Below are 20,090 nucleotides of genomic sequence, written 5' to 3'. Positions count from 1 at the left end.
CCAACAAACCCCTGCGGACACAGGAAAGTACAGAGGCCATGGGAGAGATTAGTTTGTGAACCTTCCTTCATGTGCCATCTTGGATCACAGTGATAGAATCAGTGTTTGGGTGAAAGATGGCACATGAAGGAAGGTTCACAGAATTGCATTAAAGGTGATTTGGGAAGGGATAATGTCTGAGGAGGCCAAGATGCTTATATAAGTAGGACTGGTCCTTTTAAATCTGATATTTTGCCCAAGCCCTGTAACCAATAGAAAACAGTGATGCATTTGTGACCTTCACCTGTCCATATCCTGCATTTTTAATACCTTTAGTACCTATAAAATTGTTTTTTTTTTGCCTGTGATACAAATGTAGTTGCCTGTGATAACGTAGTTATCTCAATTTCTTCAATAGGCTGATTGCAATTTCAAACTCCACCATAAATGACTGTATTAAGCAGCGGTTGTCATTCTTTATTAATACAAGCCTCACCTGAAGGTCCATCCTCTGGCCAGGGCCTCCTTTAGCTCATGAAATGGGTACAGGAATAGGAAAATATTGGTGTATTTTGATTTCATTATATCATGGTTTCATAAATATGAAGTGAAGTGTGGGTCAATGTTTAGCCCAGCTCTCTGGTGGATCAGTCTAATCACACGTTCCCTTTCTTTTCTCTCTCATTTAGGAGTGTTCATGTGGGAATTGTTCAGCAAGAGTGAAATTCCATTTGAACATTTTTTCAACTCCGAGGCTGTGGATAAAATCTCAGCTGGACTGAGGCTCTTCAGACCCAAGATGTCTCCCGAAAGAGTGTACATGCTGATGAACAACTGCTGGTAAGAGGTACGAGGGATTAGGTTTATGTACACTTTTAAGTAGTAAGTAGCGTAATCGCAAAATAAAAGCCTGTTGTCCAATCACAATCTCCTCCACATGCTAAAGTAAGATGGCTGCATGGAAATAATATATGGGAGCCATTAATTCTGTCTCCATCTCTGGATCTTGGCATTATCTTTCCCAAGTACGAAAAATGTTTCCAACTGAACAATAGATATGTAAATACACATAATACATTTTTGTCTTTGATGAATTGGGGTTATGAGCTCTAACCAGTGACTAAAATATTCATTTTAGTAACAATTTACAAGATTTACAATTTTCCTTCCTCTTTTTGTTTTTAAAGTGACTGTTGTTAACTGGGGATATGGCATGGATATTTGTAATACAGCATTATTACTACAAATTATTTACTAGCATCTATTGTAGTTGAAAACAGTGTTTGTTTATCCCTTTCTGTTCTTTAGCAAAGGTCGACTCTCCTCCAGGTCTGTTAATCAGCTAGTTTCATATAGAGTCAGGGATGCAGAGAATATATAGTGAATAAAGTAACCTCTATTGTAAAATATAAGGATATTATAAGTTACCGAGCAGTTCCAGGACCATATAAAAGCACATTTTTTGATGCAGGTCATGGAACTCCGAGGTGACTTCTAATATCCTCATATTTTACATCAGAGGGTACTTTATTATAATACACACGTTTCATTGAGTCATATGACAGAAATGACATCACTAAGCTCAGTTTATAACCGATGACATCACTAAGCACTGCTTATAAGGATATCATTTCCAGGATATTGTGTATTATAAACAAATAATGATTTTAGTATAATAATATATATTTTTTTTCAAACCAAAAAGTTTTTATTGATTTTCATTCACAAGACAAGGGGGAAGGGGGGGGGGAGGGTATGCACCCGCCTGGGAGCCACGGACCAATAACATTTCCGTTCAAGAGTAACAAGAATGCATATTAATTTCCCCTTGGTCAAGAGATACATGGTTAGTCACCTACATCAGTAATACCCTCAGCATCAGTCCATGGACGCCAAATCTTATCAAACTTGTCAGGACAGCCCCGAGACAAGTAGGTAAGTTTGATCAGGGGAAGGACATTATTCACTTGCTTACGCCACATTGTCAGTGTAGGGGGCGTGGGCCCCATCCATCTCAGTATAATAGACTTTTTTGCATAGTATAACAGACCTCTAGTGAGCAGTTGTAAGAATTTCCCATGAATACCTCCCTCCAAAATTCCCAACAGACAGGAGTGTGGGGTAAGCCGCAGGGGGAGAGCCAATTGTGTCGAGAGATGCGTTGTGACAGCTCTCCAAAATGCTTGTATGGGGGGGCATTGCCACGACATGTGGAGAAAATCGGCCTGTTCCTCCTGACACCTATGGCAGTTGCCATTAGCCCTATTTCCAAACCGATGTAGCTTAGCCGGGGTTAGGTAGACCTGGTGGAGAAACTTGTATTGAATCAGTCTATCTCGAGAGGATACTAAGAAGTGATAAAGATTATCAGTCACCTCTTCCCACTGGTCCTCCTCCAGGTCTCCTAGAGTGTCCCGCCATTTAAGATAAGTGCGATGGAACGGGGCCACAGGGGCACGGACCAGGAGCCAATAGATTCGGGATACTAATTTAGCTGGCGTTTCCGTCTGAACCAGCTTCAAGAGTGGGTAGTCCTCGGCTACCAGTAGTTGGCAGCGAAACTGCGACAAAAAGGCCTCTCTCAATTGGAAGTAAGCATGAAGCCTCAGATTGGGAACCCTCATTTTATCTCTAAGCTCAGTATAAGAAATAAACATATTGTCCTCTAGAACATCAGACAAAATTTTAATGCCCCCTAATGGCCAGTCTTGGAAGTTGGGGAGGTCCTTAAAATGGATTAGGTTAGAGTTTCTCCAGAGTGGCAAGCTCGGGGAGAGCAATGGTGGGTCAGCCCCTGTCGTATGGAGAGCGGAAAGCCAAGCCCTATGGGCAGTCGTCACCACAGCCAGTCCCCTGGGGAGATCAGTGTGTGCTCTATAGGGAGCATTCCGCAACGCCTCTACTGAGCCCATCCACGAAGCCTGTAACTGCATATTAGGGTTCTCTGCATTAGGCACAAGCCACCAATGAACATAGGCAGCCTGGGCTGCTAAGTAATAGGCCTTCAAATTGGGCAGCGCCAGACCACCGCTATCCAAAGGGGCACATAAAGTTTCCCTGGCAATCCTGGGGGCTTTATTGTTCCAAATTAATGATGTCAACACTTTGTCAATGGTGCGAAAAACCCTATTGGGTATGTGAATTGGGCAGTTACGAAAGAGATATAAAAATTTCGGAAGAAAAACCATTTTAAACAGGGCCACTCTACCCCATAGCGTAAGCAGCAGGTGTTGCCATGCAGCCAGCACCCTCGTACACTGCTGAATCGCTGGATCCAAATTCAAGGGTATAAACTCAGCAAAATTATTATGGATTCTAAGGCCCAGATATTTAAAGGTATCAACCACTTTCAGGTCAGGCCTGGGGGATAGTGTTTGAGCCGGGGGTCGATCTAGGGGGAACAATACAGATTTCCGCCAATTGACATTTAATCCCGAAAATCTGCCGTGGTCTTGTATAATCTGCATGGCTACCTCCATAGACAGACCTGTGTCCTGGAAGTACAACAAGACATCGTCGGCATATAGAGAGATTTTCTCCTCTACAGCACCCACTCGCAGACCCCTACAGGTAGGAGTTGACCTTATTTTAGCAGCTAGAGGTTCTATCGCCAAGGCGAAAAGCAGAGGGGACATAGGACAACCCTGCCTCGTCCCTTGCTGGAGTCGGAAAACAGGGGACAATATGCCGTTTACTTTGACCTTGGCGATAGGATCGTGATATATCATCTGGAGCCATTTTATAAAAGTAGGTCCTATCCCGTACTTTGGCAGCAGTTCCCACAGGTATGGCCACTCTACTGAGTCAAAGGCCTTCTCCCAGTCAATTGATAAAATAGCCCTCTGCCCCTTATTGTCATGCGGGATTTGCAAATTGGCATACAGCCGCCTAAGGTTAACGTCAGTTGCTTTTTGTGGCATAAACCCGGATTGATCAGGCTCAATGAGCGTCGTGATGACCTTGGCTAACCTGGTGGCCAGGACCTTGGCCAATATCTTGGCGTCAGCATTAAGGAGCGATATGGGCCTATACGCTCCGCATTGGTCAGGGTACCCTGGTTCCTTAGGTATAACCACTATCGTCGCCTCTTGCATTGATAGAGGGAGGCGAGCCCTCTGTTGGGCATCTATTAGGGTGGCATGTAGGTGAGGAATAAGGGCCTTAGCTTTGGCTAGATACCAGTCAGCTGGGAATCCATCTGGCCCAGGGGTCTTATTCGGGGAGAGGTCATGTAAGGCTGAAGCTAAGTCGTACTGCGTTATCGGGGAATCCAGGTAGCTCCTCTGTTGGGCATCTAGGGAATTAAGGGGTATATCCGAAAGATATGCGTGAATGTGGTCCTTGGGGACTGTCAATCTGGTCTCATACAGCTTAGAGTAGTAGTTAGCAAATTCCAGGGCTTTGCCGTCGGGGTCCGTTACTTCCGTATTATCCTGTCTCAGCAGTCGAGGTACTGCTATAGTTTCTGTGGGGAATTTGGAGAGTCGTGCTAGCACTTTACTATTCTTTTCTCCCTGATCAAATATTCTCTGTTGGGTATAAAGTAATTCCTTCTTAGTAAGCTTCGTCTGCTTTAACAAAAGGGCCTGCTGAGCCCTCAACATCCCCTGATAGGTAGCATCCGTAGGGGCTGCTGCATGAGTTCTCTGGGCTTCTACACATACCCTTTCAAGGTGAGACACCTCGTCTAGCAGGGATCTACGGTAGCGTTTTATGCTATGGATTAAGCTACCCCAGAGGACCGCCTTAGAGGCATCCCAAAGTATATTAGGTGAGGCCGTGCCCCTGTTTTCGTCCCAGTACTGTGTGATCGCCCTATCACTCTCATCTGCTACTACAGGGAGGCGAAGCCACAGTGGACTCCACTGTTTGGCCTGTCTTCGGCCAGGGAGAACTAGCGTCAGGAGTAAGGGGGAGTGATCAGATAGGGCCTGAGGCAATAACTGAACATCGGCAACAAATTGTAGAAAACCCTGAGTTCCTAGGGCTAAGTCAATTCTGGAGAGAGACCTGTGGGTTGTCGAGTGACAGGAAAAATCATGCCCTTGAGGGTGTTTAAGTCGCCAGAGGTCTAAGAGGGCCGTGGGCTCAGCCCAGCGGGTCAAAGTAGAGGATGTGCCCTGACCTGGGGGGACCCTATCTCGAAGGGGGTTCATGACTAAGTTAAAATCCCCTAAAATCAAAAGAAAATAATACAAAATATAAACATAACTTTCCCAACACTGCCCGGTCCCAAACGTGGGTGGGCCTATACCCATAACAAAAATGTGGCAAAAAATTGCTCCTACGGGGGAGGATCCAAGTTCTTGGAAGGGTGGATACGCAGATCCCCAACTGAGAGCTCCCATCCGTTCATAAATTATGCCGGCAAGTTTGAGAGCCATAACAAGAGGTAAGTAGTAGTAAAAAGTAGAGTCTCCTCAGTGGTCACAAGCAAAAAGGGGGCACACGTATGAGAGTCGTCTGCAATACTCCGGATAGTAGACCCCAACTACCCCATAGACTGTCCGAGAGTACGGGACATACCCATTGCTCATAAGGCCGAGGCTGCCAAAAAATAAAGGAGAGACTCCAAGGTAATGCTTACCCCCTTGCACGGCTATCAAAACAACGAACGTCAAGGAATCAGCCTGGCGCTCCATAGTGGCGATGAATAGAGCTGGCCAAACAGGAATTACCCATTCTGGGAAGGTGGTGAGCCATGTCGTCTCCCTCTCGCTTCTTTCTCATCCAGCCAGTCGTTAGCCTCTGCAGGTGTAGTGAAGAAGTGCGTGGACGACCCATCTTGGACCCTGAGATGCGCCGGATACATCATGGCGTAGATCATCTGCTGAGTTCGCAGCCTCTTCTTGACCGCAATAAATGTCGCCCTTTGCCGCTGGAGGGCTGCAGAAAAGTCAGGGTAAAAGGACACAGTAGCATTCTGGATCACTATAGGCCCCTTGCGCCTGGCTGCAGTTAGCGCTGCGTCACTGTCCCTGAAATTGAGGAGTTTTGCGAGAAGTGGTCTCGGGGGGGCCCCAGGTGGAAGAGGGCGGCCAGGGACACGATGGGCTCGTTCCACAACCAACTGTGAGGAGAAGGTGTTGGCCCCAAATTGTTGCAGCAGTAGCTGTTCCACATACTGTTCTGGGGCAGCGCCCTCTTCCTTCTCTGGAAGGCCTATGATGCATATATTGTTGCGCCTCTGGCGGTTTTCCAAGTCCTCCACGTGGGCTTGGGTTTGTTTAAGCTGCTGTATTAGGGTTTGAATATCATTCCGCATCGGCCTGGTGTCATCCTCCATCGTCCCAACCCGTGTCTCAACCTCCTTCACTCTATCTCTTACGTTCTGGAGGTCTTGGCGCAGCAGCGAAATGTCGACCTTAATCCCATCAATACGCTCCGACAGCGTGGCAGTGCTCGTTTGAAGCGCTGCCGTATTGGTATTTATTGCTGTGAGCAGCTGCAGCATAGTGGGCTCATCCACGGACCCATCCAGCTCCGCGGCAAGCGGTGCACTGGTGGAGGTAGCCGAGGTCGAGGCCCTCTTCGCGGCCTGCTGGGTGCCGCCGCCATTTTGGGCGGGTGCCAGGTATTGATCCAGCTTTGAATTATGCTCGCGTCTGGTTTTCGGCTCACCCTTCTTCATCATGGAGGCTCCTCCAGGCGTTCTGTGTGCACGGAAGGGATTCAGTAGGTCCAAAAAACTTAGTATTGCCGGTTATTGTGACGGATATTGAGAAGGGAAGCGGGAGCTCAAAGAAACCCGTCCTATCACGCCACCATCTTGGACACGCCCAATAATAATATATATTTAAAAGTTGCTTAGAATTGCATTCTATTTTTATGCAAAAACAGGAGCAAGGATATCGGGACAGGCTTCAAAATCCCATTTTCCCAATTGGTCTCTGTAGGCTTGAAATATTATCTGATCATTGTCCTTGAGACCTAGCGGGTGGATCTAATCAGGCCAAGATCTCTATGTTTAGCAACCTTTGCAAAGAACAGTTTAGCTGTATGGCCAGCTTTTGCCTTGTCCTTTTTGTAAGGACCTAAGAGAGTAGAAACTCCACCCTTCCCCATAACTATCCATACAATAGGTTGATAATGCACTTTAATAAGGGAGTACATGGCATTTACAAATTGGGTTACAAATTGGATTGTACCGGATCCAAAATGAGCTTTTTCAAGATTTGGATTCAGTCAGGAGCGTTGCGCCAATGAGGTGGGTTAAGAAACTAGGTGACAGCACCCCACAAGTTACTGGGGTGGCAAAAAGCTGCTCCTGGGAACTTGAAAGGTTTTGTTCACCTTTAAACTGACTTTTAGTATGATGTAGAGAGTGATATTCTGAGGCAAAATGCTTCATCTTTTATCATTTGTGGTTTTTGAGTTATTTAGCTTTTTATTCAGCAGCTCTCCAGTTTGCAAATTCAGCAATCTGGTTGCTAGGATCCAAATTACCTCAGCAACCATGCACTGATTTGAATATGAATAGGAGAGGCTTTAAAATAAAGATGAGTAATAAAAGTAGCAATAATAATACATTGATAGCCTTACAGAGCATTTGTTTTTTAGATGGGGTCAGTGACCCCCATTTGAAAGCTGGTAAGTGTCGGAAGAAGAAGGCAACTGATTAAATAATTATTGAAATTAAATAATGAAAGGTTTCTCAGAACTTGCCGGTCTATAACATACTAAAAGCTAATTTAAAGGAGAACTACTCCTTTAATAGCTGACTTTCAGGGTTTCAAGATGGAAATGCTAGTGTTGAGAGCAAAATTGCGCCCTCTGCACTGACAATGTGGATCCCCCTGGACCCTCTCTGGCACTCAAAAGGTTAGCACCAAGGATCAAGGTGGGGCAAGGATCGCCTCTGGATTCAGTTAAAGGAGAACCAAACCCTTTATTTTTAAATCCTCTACTCTGCATATACCCCCTCCCTGCTGCCCCCTAGCCTAGGTGTTACCTTGGCCTAGGTGTTTCCTTAATTTGGAGCTTTCTGGATAACGGATATATATATACTTTTTTTTTACAATCATCTGACTGATGAGTTGAGTTTAGCAAATATCGTATTGGCCCTTCCGCCATAAATCAACTAGGCAAACAGATGCGATGAAAAAGGCTAGTCGTTTTCGCTGGACTCAAAACAAACTCTCCCTTTGTTTATGAGAACTAATCAACTCTGATCTTTCGTCCAGAGGAAATATAACATTTGCTGCTGATCTTCTTCCCGCTGTGGATGCAGAAATGATATTAAAAAATCCATGCAAGTTAAATTCACTGTGGGTAACAGGTCTCCTCGTGGCTCAGCACTAATCTGGCTCAGAGGGAACTTCCAAACCTGAAATATAAACTCACGTAAAAAGTTGTTACACAAACAGTTTGTTTCAAGGGGAAATATGCCTTGTGTTTTCCCTTCGGTTTTTTCTTATACTTCTCCGGGTTTCTGCACAGACCCTGATATGAATGATAATGTTATTGGGAAGCCAGTCGTTATTTATAGAATTGCTTATAACTCCTTCTAATATACCTCCCCCTTCAATCTATTTAATGGCTCTATTGCTGCTTATTATACCTGTCTCTCTAGCTGAACCTGTTATTTCTCTTTATAAACCTCTGCCTTTTACCCCTGCTTTGATTTTCTTTATATTTGTTCCCTTTACCACTAGATGTTACTGGGCCCCACATTAAATTCATTTTAGGGCCCCCAACATATCCAAAGACTCCTGTTTTACCAATAAATGTTGAAATTTCTCATTAATAAGGACCTCGTTGGGCCCCTTATACCTCCTGCCACTAGGGTTGCCACCTTTTGCAATGGTGGAGACCGGGCAGGAGGTGGGGCTGTGACATCAGGGGGCGGGGTCATGACACAGGTGGGAGTGTCCGTGACATCAGGGGACGGGTTATGACGCGGCCGATCACCGTGTCAGTCAAGGGAATCCTACCCAGTTTTTTCCTTATTTGGAAAACTGGGGAGGAACTTTTGAACTGGGCAGCCCTTTAAAATACGGGGCAGTCCGGGTCAAAACCAGACAGGTGGCAACCCTATCTGCTAAACCCTGCAACCACAGGGTCTGCATCCTCTGCTATACCCTACAGTATACTTCTCTATAACCATTCACACTCACAACTCCAGTTGTTCTATGGAATAATAATCCCTCCATTGCCTTAGCCTGTCCTTTAAAGGAGAACCAAACCCTTTTATATTAAAATCCCCTACCCCCTACCCTACATAGACCCCCTCCTAGGGTTGCCGCCTGTTTTGGAAAAAAATACCGGCCTAAAAAAAAAAATACATTGGGGGCAAGCAACATTTTTACTGGTCAGGCCGGTAAAATACTGGCCAGGTGACAACCCTACCCCTCCCTGCTCCCCCTCAGCCTAGGTGTTACCCTGGGTAAATGCCCCTAAGTCTTTACTTACCCCTTGTTAGAGATTCAGAGTGTTCATGGGCACCATCTTTTTCTCTACGGTAATCTTGGTTGGCGCAAACTTCCAGTCCCGAACAACTGTGCATGTGACGAAAGCCACGGAAATTGCCGAAGCGCTGGAAGAAGACCGGAATATTACAGAAGAGAAGAAGATGGCGCCCGTGAATGCCCTGAATCTACAATGAGGAGTAAGTAATGACTTAGGGGAATTTACCAAAGGGTAACACCTAGGCTTGGGGGGAGCAGGGAGAGGGTCTATGTATGGTAGGGGGTAGGGGATTTTAATAAAAAAAGGTTTGCTTCTCCTTTAAATCCTTTATTGCTGCACATAAAGTCACCCTATTACTCCATAGAACCCCTTTTTTTAAAGGGGTTTTTCACCTTCAACAAGTTGTTCAGTTGTTTTTGGGTAGTTCATCATTAGTAAAGACTTTTTTTCAGTTATTTCTATTTTATATTTGTTTCTGTTTTTCTTAAAGGGGTTGTTCACCTTTACATTAACATATAGTATGATGTAGAAAGTGATCTTCTGAGACAATTAGCAAGTTTTTTTTATGATTTGTGGTTTTTGATTTATTTAGCTTTTCATTCAGCAGCTCTCCAGTTTGCTATTTCAGCAAACTGGTTGCTAGGCTACGAATTGCCTTAGCAACCATGCACTGATTTGAATAAGAGACTGGAATATGAATAGGAGAGGCCTGAATAAAATGAATGAGTAATAAAAAGTAGCAATAACAATAAACGTGTCGCATTGCAGAGCATTTGTTTTTTAGATGGGGACAATGACCCCCATTTGAAAGATGGAAAGTATAGTTTTGTTTAATTATTTGTCTCCTTCTGACTTTTTCCAGACCAACGCTTTGTAAGGCTACAAATGTATTGCTATTGCTTTTTATTACTCATCTTTCTATTCAGGTCCTCTCCTATTCATATTCCAGTCTCTTATTCAAATCAGTTGTATGGTTGCTAGGTGAATTTGGACCCTAGCAACCAGATTGCTGAAATTGCAACTTGAGAACTGCTGAATGAAAAACTATAAATAACGCAACAATCACAAATAATAAAAAATTAAAACCAATTGCAGATTATCTCAGAATATCACTCTATACATCATACTGAATGAATCGGCATTCATTATTTGTTTTGTATAATTTGTAATTTATTAGCCAATTCTGCAGACTGCAGCCGAAAATGATACCTGGTTTTTGAGGATCAGCAACCAAAAACAGACTGACTGCACCCCTTCACATTTATTGTTATTATTTTGCTTGCTTTTTCATCCATTCGCTAATTATCTAGCCACAGAGCCCAGGTTGCTAGGGTATTTAACCACTAGCAACCAGATAACTCTTATATATATATATATCCGAACAGCAAAAACACAGACAAAAAAAAAACAGTGATAATTTGAAAAACACAAATAAGAAATGAAGACCAATGGTAAGTTGTCTGCTGTCTGCACCGTATTAGAAGTTACTTTTAAGATGAACAACCACTTTTGTTCCTCCCGTAAACTGAAATGAACATAAAAGCTGCAAGTTTAGGGTTCCTCTTGGTATTCTATCCAACCTCACAATGATGGATTTTGGTGCATCCCGGGTCGATTCAGTTCGTAAACAACCACTTTCACCGTGTTTTTACTTTTCTGATTTATTAAAACATTCGGTTGCCTTAATCATCATAAAGTAAGTGTAACAACCGAGCAGTGCCGGTCTTAGGCCGATTGGACCTATTGCGCCCAATCGGGCCCCGCGCCCATGGGGGCCCCGCACAGCCGCATCAAAGCAAGAGCAAGGATTTGCTGCCTTTCTCCCTCACCAATGTCCCCAGATGCGCGCAGTAAACACTGACCCGACGAACTGCTCTGAAGCCCGCCCCCAGGGCAGTATCTGTTTTCTTTTTTTTCTCTCTTCGCTGGCTGTGTAAATAGTAGCATACTAAGGGGGTGGGGGTTTGAGAGAGTGTGCGGCGACATGTGGGACTGGGAGAGGGAGCGTTTGTTACGTGCCCTGTGTGCCCTACGGGACAGATGACAGCAGCCAATTGCAGGCAGCGGCGAAAAGGCGCCATTATACTTTGTTTGAACTCGGCTAACAGGCATGATGGACGGTAGACAATGGTGCTGCAGATTCATCCTCTCCCCCCCTCAGAAAGGATGCTGGCCCAGTAAGGCTACAAATCACGTTTATTACACTGCCTTGTGAATTGTAACCCTTGCTAGCAAAAATTGCATTTGTGCCATTCTTCTGTTATGCATTTTTCGATATTTATTCCTGAAATTGCCACTGTGCCACCTAAAGTGATTTCGGGGGGTATTTATACATGCAATTCTCACTGTGTTCATTCTGCTCTTAGTTCTGGGGTATTATACATGGAATTGCAAATGTGTTTATTCTGCTAAATGTTTTTTGGGTTTTATAAATCAAATTGCATCAGTGTCTTCTTTCTTAGAATGATGGGATTTGTGCTTTAGTAACAGCTAAATGAAATGTTGAACTATCTATAGATTCAATATTTCTCCATAGGTATTCCCTGTACTAAGTAGTAGTAATATATCATAAAATTATGGCAGCATAGGTATTCCCCTGTACTAAGCACAATTCAGCAGGAACAGTCCCTAAGTTTGCTCATAGTCTGTACAGAGAGATCCCATAAAACTATGGCAGCATAGGTATTCCCTGTACTAAGCACAATTCAGCAGGAACAGTCCCTAAGTTTGCTCATAGTCTGTACAGAGAGATCCCATAAAACTATGGCAGCATAGGTATTCCCTGTACTAAGTACAATTCAGCAGGAACAGTCCCCTAAGTTTGCTCATAGTCTTTACAGAGAGATCCCAGAAAACTATGGCAGCATAGGTATTCCGTGTACTATTTACCATACATACATACATACATACAATTTACCATACATATTTACCATACAATAGGAGGGTAGTTCTTTAAAAATGCACTCTTTGGTTGCATATACTGTGAAAATGAGTTCCTGTGCTATGTATGCAGTTGAACTCAATAAAAATAAATAAGTGAAATGTAGTGAGTAATTATCATGGGACAGAGAGAAAAACAGTTACTATTCGTCTTACTATTCGTCATTCAGCCCTGGAACCCTGTGCCAGATGGCAAAACTCCATTTAGGGGCCCCCACCAAAATAGTTCCAATTGGGCCCCGCAGTTGGTAAGACCGGCCCTGTAACCGAGTGCGGGGTGCAGCCTGCTTCCTTGTTAATCATTTATTGTAAAGTCTTGCGCTGAGAGGTGGAGATGAATTAAAACAGTTTGAGGTGTATATTCACCAATTATACCTTTTATATGCCCCTCACTGTAATCCTAATTATTCCAATGCACATAATCTGTTTACCGAATGGAACAGGTTGCAAGAAATAATTGGGCTGCAGGACTTTTCTAGAGGGGCTAGTTAACTGAACTAGCCAACTACCTTATTTTGAAGCCATTCAACCAGCTATGATTTTGTTACTGTGTCGGACTGGCTCTTCTAGGGAACCTAAAACCCTTGGGCCCACACTTGCAGCAACAGTTCCAAATGTTAAAGGATTTTATAAGAACCCCTGGTGGAAATTAGGGATGCAACGAATCCATAGATTCGGTTTGGGTTTCGGCCAGGATTCGGCCTTTTTCAGCGGGATTTGGATTCGGCCAAATCCTTCTGCCCGGCCGAACCAAATCAGATTCCAAATTTGCATATGCAAATGAGGGGAGGGAAATTGTGTGACTTTTTGTCACAAAACAAGGTAGTAGAAATAGTTTTCCCCCTTACCACCTCTAATTTGCATATGCAAATTAGGATTCAGATACGGTATTCGGCTGAATCTTTCGCAAAGGATTCGGGGGTTCGGCCGAATCCAAAATAGTAGATTTGGTGCATCCCTAGTGGAAATAAGGACTGAATTCTCCTAAGACTTAGGGGTTCCTTTTGTATTCTGGTAGGCCATTGTAACCCTATTTTGTTGAATGATTTTGCTTCATTTTAATCAAGCTTACTATGCAACAGTATTACTTTAATGCCAAAACGACTCCGCATGCTGCTGGCCCGTTTGTTTATCTGCTTGTCAATCTGACCAAATACATCTTTCCATACATCTGTGTACATCTGTTCCGTTATCTAGAAAGCTCTGAGTTACAGAAAGCCCATCTGCCATATACTCCATTATAATTAAAATAATCCAAATTTTGAAAAATGATTTCCTTTTTCTCTGTAATAATAAAACAGTACATTGTACTTGATTTAAACTGAGATATAATTAATCCTTATTGGAAGCAAAACCAGCCTATTGGGTTTATTTTATGTTTACATAATTTTCTAGTAGATTTATGGGGGAATGTAATAAAAGTCGGAAATAGAAAAACGATATGCTTCTGCCCGAACAAATTTTGCTTTGCGCGAATTTAATATAGTTTTTGCGAACCTGGAAACTGTTTAGCGACCACTTCCAACAGTGGAAGACCGTTTGCGAATGTTATAGTTTTCGCCAATGTGAAGTCAATGTAATAAAACTTACTGAAAAAGTCGTTATGTTTGCTCCGAAAGATTGCGACACCTTCAAGCACGCAATTAAAATTCGCAATGCGAAATTAAAATTCGCAAAGTAATAGTTTAAGAACAATATTACATTGCGAGATGTGGAGTTTTATTCTTATTGGTGTGAATTGTTTTACTCTTTGCGATTTTTATTACATTCCCCCGTTAAAGTATGAAGAGCCAAATTACAGAAAGATGCGGTATCCGTTAAAAAACCCAGGTCCCGAGCATTCTGGATTAACAGGTCAGAAAATAATCTCATCAAACAAATCCTTCAATGTGTTAAAACTGAAAAAAAACAATAGATTATAACAATGGAAAATGCGTTGACCTGAAGGGCTACTTAAAAGGGTTGCTCACCTCTAAGTTAACTTTTAGTATGATGTAGAGAGTGGTATTCTGAGACAATTTCCAATTGATTTTTTTTTTTTTGTTACATTATTTAGCTTTTTATTCAGCAACTCTCCAGTTTGCAATTTTAGGAATCTAGTTGCTAGGGTCCGAATTACCCTAGCAACCACGCTTAGATTGGAACAAGGGAATGTAATCTAAACAGAAAGAAATAATATAAAGTAGCAATAACCATACATGTGTAGCCATACACAGCATTCGTTAAATGGGGTCACTGACCCCCATTTGGAAGCTGGAAAGAGTCAGAAGCAAAAGGCAAATAATTGAAATACTACAAAAAAATTGTGATGACCAATTGAAAAGTTGCTTAGAATTGGTCATGCTTTAACATAATAAAAATGATCAGAAAGGTTAACCACCCCTTTAACTAATATACAAAACTATATATCAAGATGCATATCTGAAGCCTGCAATCAAACTATGTAGAGTCTGGGAGCAGGGCCAACAACTATCAGAGCATATAAAGGATATACGGACCAGCACTTTCTTATTGAGAAAATAAATTGTTTTCTTTATTCCTCCATCTCACTGGGATTGTTGGGTCATATATTAGGACCATTTTATGTTCAGCACCTCCAGACTACATAACAGGTTAAATAACGTGCCAGTTCCTATGCCCTGTGTGTTGTAGGAATTTATTGGTGTTGATTTCGGGTGGCTTAGCCAAGCTTTCATTAACATTCTCCTGCATGTATGTTCCCCCCTTTCTCATTTCTCTTAGTATTTTGGGGGGCTCGGTGCTTCTTCAGTTCGAGAACTGCCTTCCCCATTTCCATTTAATCTTTGATTTTTTGTGAAATGAAGACATCGTGCCAGACTATAGTTACAGTAAAGAACTGATCTCTAGATCCTACTTCTGTAGAATAACATATTTTAGGGCTACAGCACCTCCTGCCTGTGCTTCAGTGCAAGGTATCTTGTCTTGACCATTCATAGGCAGATTTGGGCTGATAGAAATACACAAAAAGAAATGCATAGAAACTGTGGGGCAAATTCACTAACCTCCGAAAAATCGCCAGCGACGGCTTCGCTCACAGCGCAACACTTCACAAGGTGTAGATTCGCCAGGACAACGATAATTCATTAAATCTGAAGTTGCATCCAGGGCGTGAACGCTGGCGAAGTTGTGCTAACGTTACTGCGCCAAGTGAAGCGAAGTTGCGCTAGCGTTGGCTAATTTGCATATGGCGGGAATATGGACGTATATGTTGCAGCAAATACATTACACAAGCCTGGGAAACCTTAATAAAATAAAGTTGTTATATTGCCCTACAGATGAGCCCAGTGTATAGTTTATGTGCCATATGTTAGGAAATGTAGAGGGTAAGCCGGTTACCCCAAAAAAAATTATGCTCTTTTGCAGCCTATCACCCTGAAAAAATGAAAAGTCGCCAGCGTTTTTTGGGACTTAGAAAAATTTTCAACTATTTTTTTAGGAAGTCCTATCTACTCTATTGCACTTCGCCTGGTCTGAGGTGCTGAAGGCAAGTCTGGCGCAAGAGGTAACGTTCAGTAAAATCCACATCTTTATGCATTTTGGGGGAAGTGATATCAAACACAAATGGATATTAGAAGTCACCTAGGAGTTCCATGATCATATAAAAGCCCAAGGCTCCAGGCATCAAAACCCAACTTCTTTAGAATCTAAATCAGATATGTAACTTTGTTTACCTTCTCATTGTTTTAGCCACTTTGCTGAAATATCATTATTCCCTTGTGATGTAAAGTTCCTGCAACACAACCTGGTGTTGTCTGCTGTGCTGCTGAAGCCAAGACAAATATAAATATATTTTATATTTAACTTATAAATAACTGACATATATATAAATAACTGACAAATAGGCACAGTGCCCAGTTGGGTCACCTAGGGCACCCGGTTGGCTTGGCCCGGCACTTCGATAACGGATCCCATACCTGTAAAATCACCACTTTGTTAGTTTCCCTACTGGTTTTTGAACATTTCGGCTGTAGAAAATGATTTAAAGATCTATACAGCACAAGGGAATGATAATGATTCAAGTGGATAAAGCAATGAGAAGGATAACAAGGTTACATTTCCAAGTTAGATTTCGAGTCGGCAACCTGGGTTTTGATCTCACACCAGCAGCTCTGACGGAAGTCTCTTGGCTGAGCCAAGAAATGTAATATTTCTTGATTTAAAAGAGGAGTGACAGAGAACACGTCACTCAGTCAAGGGATGCTAACTTAATATATCATATAATGGTTAATTCTAAACATCTTTTCTATTGGTCTTCATTATTTTAAATTTTTTATAGTTTTTGAATAATTTCCTTTCCGACTTTCAAATAAGTGTCACCGAACCCCATCTAAAAACAATTGCTCTGTAAGGCTTAAACGTGTTATCGCTACATTTTATTGCTCCTCATTCTATTCATGCCTTCTCATTCATCTTTCAGTTTCTTATTCAAATCAAGGCATGGTTGCTATGGTAATTAGGACCCTAGCAACCAAATTGCTGAAACTGAAAACCTGCTGAATAAAAAGCTAAATTACTCAAAAACATGCAAATAATAAAACTTTCAAACCAATTACAAATTCTCAGAACCTCACTCTCTGTGCCGTTCTAAAAGTTAATTGAAAGGTGAACGGCCTCTTTAAGCAAATCATTTTTAATTTTAAAAATGACTTTTATGTTTTTTATTCTGATCCTTACGAATCTGCATGAATCCATATTAGTGGCAATACAACCATTTTGTTTTAATGTTTCAATGGTTTCTAGCAGGCTTAAGGTATGAAGATCCAAATTACGCAAAGACCCTTTACCTGGGAAACCCCAGGTCCCAAGCATTATGGGTAATACGTACCATAACTGTACAATGTATATGGTCAAGGACATGACCTTGTCATTAAAGGGGTTGTTTACCTTCCAATTAGCTTTTAGTGTGTTATAGAATATATAGTTCTAAGCAACCTTTCAATTGGCCTTCATTTTTTCCTTTTTATAGTTTATGAATTGTTTGCCTTTTTCTTCTTACTCTTTCCAGCTTTCGAATGGGGGTCACTGACCCCATCGAAAAAACAAATGCTGCTTTTTATTACTCAACTTTCTATTCAGACCCTCTCATATTCAGATTACAGTCACTTATTCAGATCAATGCATGGTTGCTAGGGTAAGTTGGACTCTAGCAACTAGATTACTAGAAATTGCAGAACAGAACCCCCCAAATTTCACTTTTAAGTACCAATTTTTTTCATTGCACGTCCATGTAATAGAAACATTTTGCACTTTCATAGTTATCTTTTTACTGGTCCCTATGACTTTCCAATATACCTACATTAAAAATGTTAAATTCATTAACACTCTGTAGAATAATATGAGAAATAAAGCAATTATTTAGGGAAGTTTCTTGCATTTGAACAAATTTGAGACTTTTTCTGGCGGATTTGGCTAAACCCTTAAAATCTGGACTCTTGAAATCTTGTGACTTGACTAGGGAAAAGTGATATTCTGAGACAATTTGCATTTGGTTTTCATTTTTTAGCTTTATATCCGGCAGCTTTGCAATGTTTAGCAATCTGGTTGCTAGGGTCTGAATTACCCTAGTAACCATGCATTAATTGTAATCAGACACTGGAATATGAATAAAAGAGGCCTGAATAGAAAGATGAGTAATAAAAAGTAGCAATAAAAATAAATTGGTAGCCTTACAGAGCATTTTGTTTGTGACCCCCTTTAGAAAACTGCAAAGATTCAGAAGAAATTAGAAATTGTTAAACAAACCATAAGAAATAAATAATGAAAACCAATTTAAAAGTTGCTTAAAATTTGCCATTCTATTACATACTTAAAGAGATGATTTTTATGATGTAGTTTTTATTTCTAAATTACACTTTTTTCACTGCAAATAATTCACTCTATCATATAAAAACTAATTCCTGAACCAGCAAGTGTATTTTTGTAAGTTGTAATATTGGTGTGTAGGTGCATCTCAGGTCATTTGGCCTGGTCATGTGATTTTAGAAAGATGGAACTGCTTTCTGGCAGGCTGTTGTTTCTCCTACTCAATGTAAATGAATGTGTTGCAGTGGGACCTGGATTTTACTATTTAGTGCTGTTCTTAGATCTACCAGGCAGCTGTTATCTTGTGTTAGGGAGCTGTTATCTGGTTACCTTCCCATTGTCCAATTTGCAGTACAGCAGTAAAGAGAGACAGAAGTTTATCAGACATACACTTGCAGGCGGATGGATATAACGGTCCGGTCCTTGCGGGAGGTGACACGGAGGGATGCGGGAAGCGGGACATGCGAGCAGTTTGTATAGCCGTGTTTCTCTTAACCGATTAACAAACTCGCCAATGACCTGTAGGAGACTTGAAGCTTTGGTCACTTTCCAACAATTTCTCACATTTTTATAAAAATCAATGTAGTCATATACTATACATATTTGGTATTGATGTGTTCAGGGGAACTTTCCAAATCTGTTGTTTTTTCATGCAGAAACGAAATGATGTCGCTGATATATATGTTTATATTATAGGAAACATTCAGAAGCCTATATCTTATTACAGAAGTGGAATGACACCAACATTCTAGTTTATTTTGAAAGATTATGTTGTCCTGAAAAAAATGATTTTCCTGGATTAACCCAAAGACCCTCCCAGGAAACACCTCTAAAGGGAAAGAGTTTTAAATGTTCAAAATCTGTCTGGCAATGAAAGTACCAAATTGGTTGTCAGTAGTAAATATCTGTGTCTCCAAAGATGCCCCAGTAGCTCCCCATCTTCTTTTCTGCTGATTCCCAGCACATACAAAGCTCACCCAAAGGTGTTTGCAGCCGTTAGACAATAGACTCAGGGGATCACCCCCTCGTTGAAAAGCAATTCCGTGTGCCGGTTGTGTGTTCTTCATGTTTGTTTTGTGCTGATATTGCTTCCAGAGACAGTTTAGAACTCAACACTGAGTGTTCCATCTAAGAACATGTCAGTTTAGATCGACTTCAGGATCATAGAACCGCTGATTTCTTTAGAAATTGCAGATGAAACAACACAGCTAATGGGGCAAATGCAGTTTTCCTGCAGCCCCACGTGCATTATTGTATTTATAATCCGTGTAACTTAGTAAATTAGGTTGAAAAAAGACACAAGTGCATCAAGTTCAAACTTTTAACTCTATTTTAACCTGCCTTACTGCTAGTTGATCCAGAGGAAGGCAACAAACTCCATTTGATGCCTCTCCAATTTGCCTCAGAAGGAAAATTCCTTCCTGACTCCAAGATGCAATGGGACCAGTCCCTGGATCAACTTGTACTATGAGCTATCTCCCATAACCCTGTATTCCCTCACTTGCTAAACACCATCCAACCCCTTCTTAAAGCTATCTAATGTATCAGCCTGTACCACTGATTCAGGGAGACAATTCCACATCTTCACAGCTCTCACTGTAAAAAAACCCTTCTGAATATTTAGGCGGAACCTCCTTTCTTCTAATGGGAATGGTGTATAAAGGGTTCTTTCCTTAATTTGCCATCAAGTTATACTGCACCAAATGACCTCCACCAAAAACACATGGCTGTCCCCATGTTATACCAAAAACATATTTGACTCTTCCCCTGTAGTGATGTGCTGGTTGACCTCAAACCCAGATGTTGGGGGGGGGGGGTTCCGGTTAAAATTTGGGAGACTGTTGTGGGTTTGAGTTGGGTGCGGGTCAGACTGGGAAGTACTTTACTTCTCTACTTTGTAAAATTCAGTATTCAGAGGTGCGCAGAAGTCCAAATAGATC

The 20,090-nt window shown here is 41.8% G+C and overlaps 1 long non-coding RNA gene and 1 pseudogene across 15 annotated transcripts in view; both read left to right on the top strand.

Annotated features, from left to right (window-relative positions):
- Positions 1 to 20,090, top strand: part of LOC121397277 — a 320,931-nt pseudogene that overhangs the window by 202,074 nt on the left and 98,767 nt on the right.
- LOC121397158 overlaps positions 1 to 20,090 on the top strand; it is a 92,972-nt gene that overhangs the window by 12,722 nt on the left and 60,160 nt on the right. For 10 of the 15 annotated variants that reach the window (XR_005963529.1, XR_005963523.1, XR_005963517.1 and 7 more), the window contains one exon: positions 669 to 826. The exons of 1 other annotated variant lie outside the window; for it this stretch is intronic. This is a non-coding gene — a long non-coding RNA (uncharacterized LOC121397158). Of the gene's footprint in view, positions 1 to 668; positions 827 to 9,466; positions 9,587 to 20,090 lie in introns of all 15 variants that reach the window. 4 more of the 15 variants (XR_005963527.1, XR_005963524.1, XR_005963526.1 and 1 more) reach the window with 2 other exon arrangements.

Source organism: Xenopus laevis, chromosome 8L (genome assembly GCF_017654675.1).
Source record: "Xenopus laevis strain J_2021 chromosome 8L, Xenopus_laevis_v10.1, whole genome shotgun sequence".
NCBI lineage: Eukaryota > Metazoa > Chordata > Amphibia > Anura > Pipidae > Xenopus > Xenopus laevis.
Note: the sequence above shows the minus strand (reverse complement) of the source record. Positions and strands in the feature narration are given on the sequence as shown.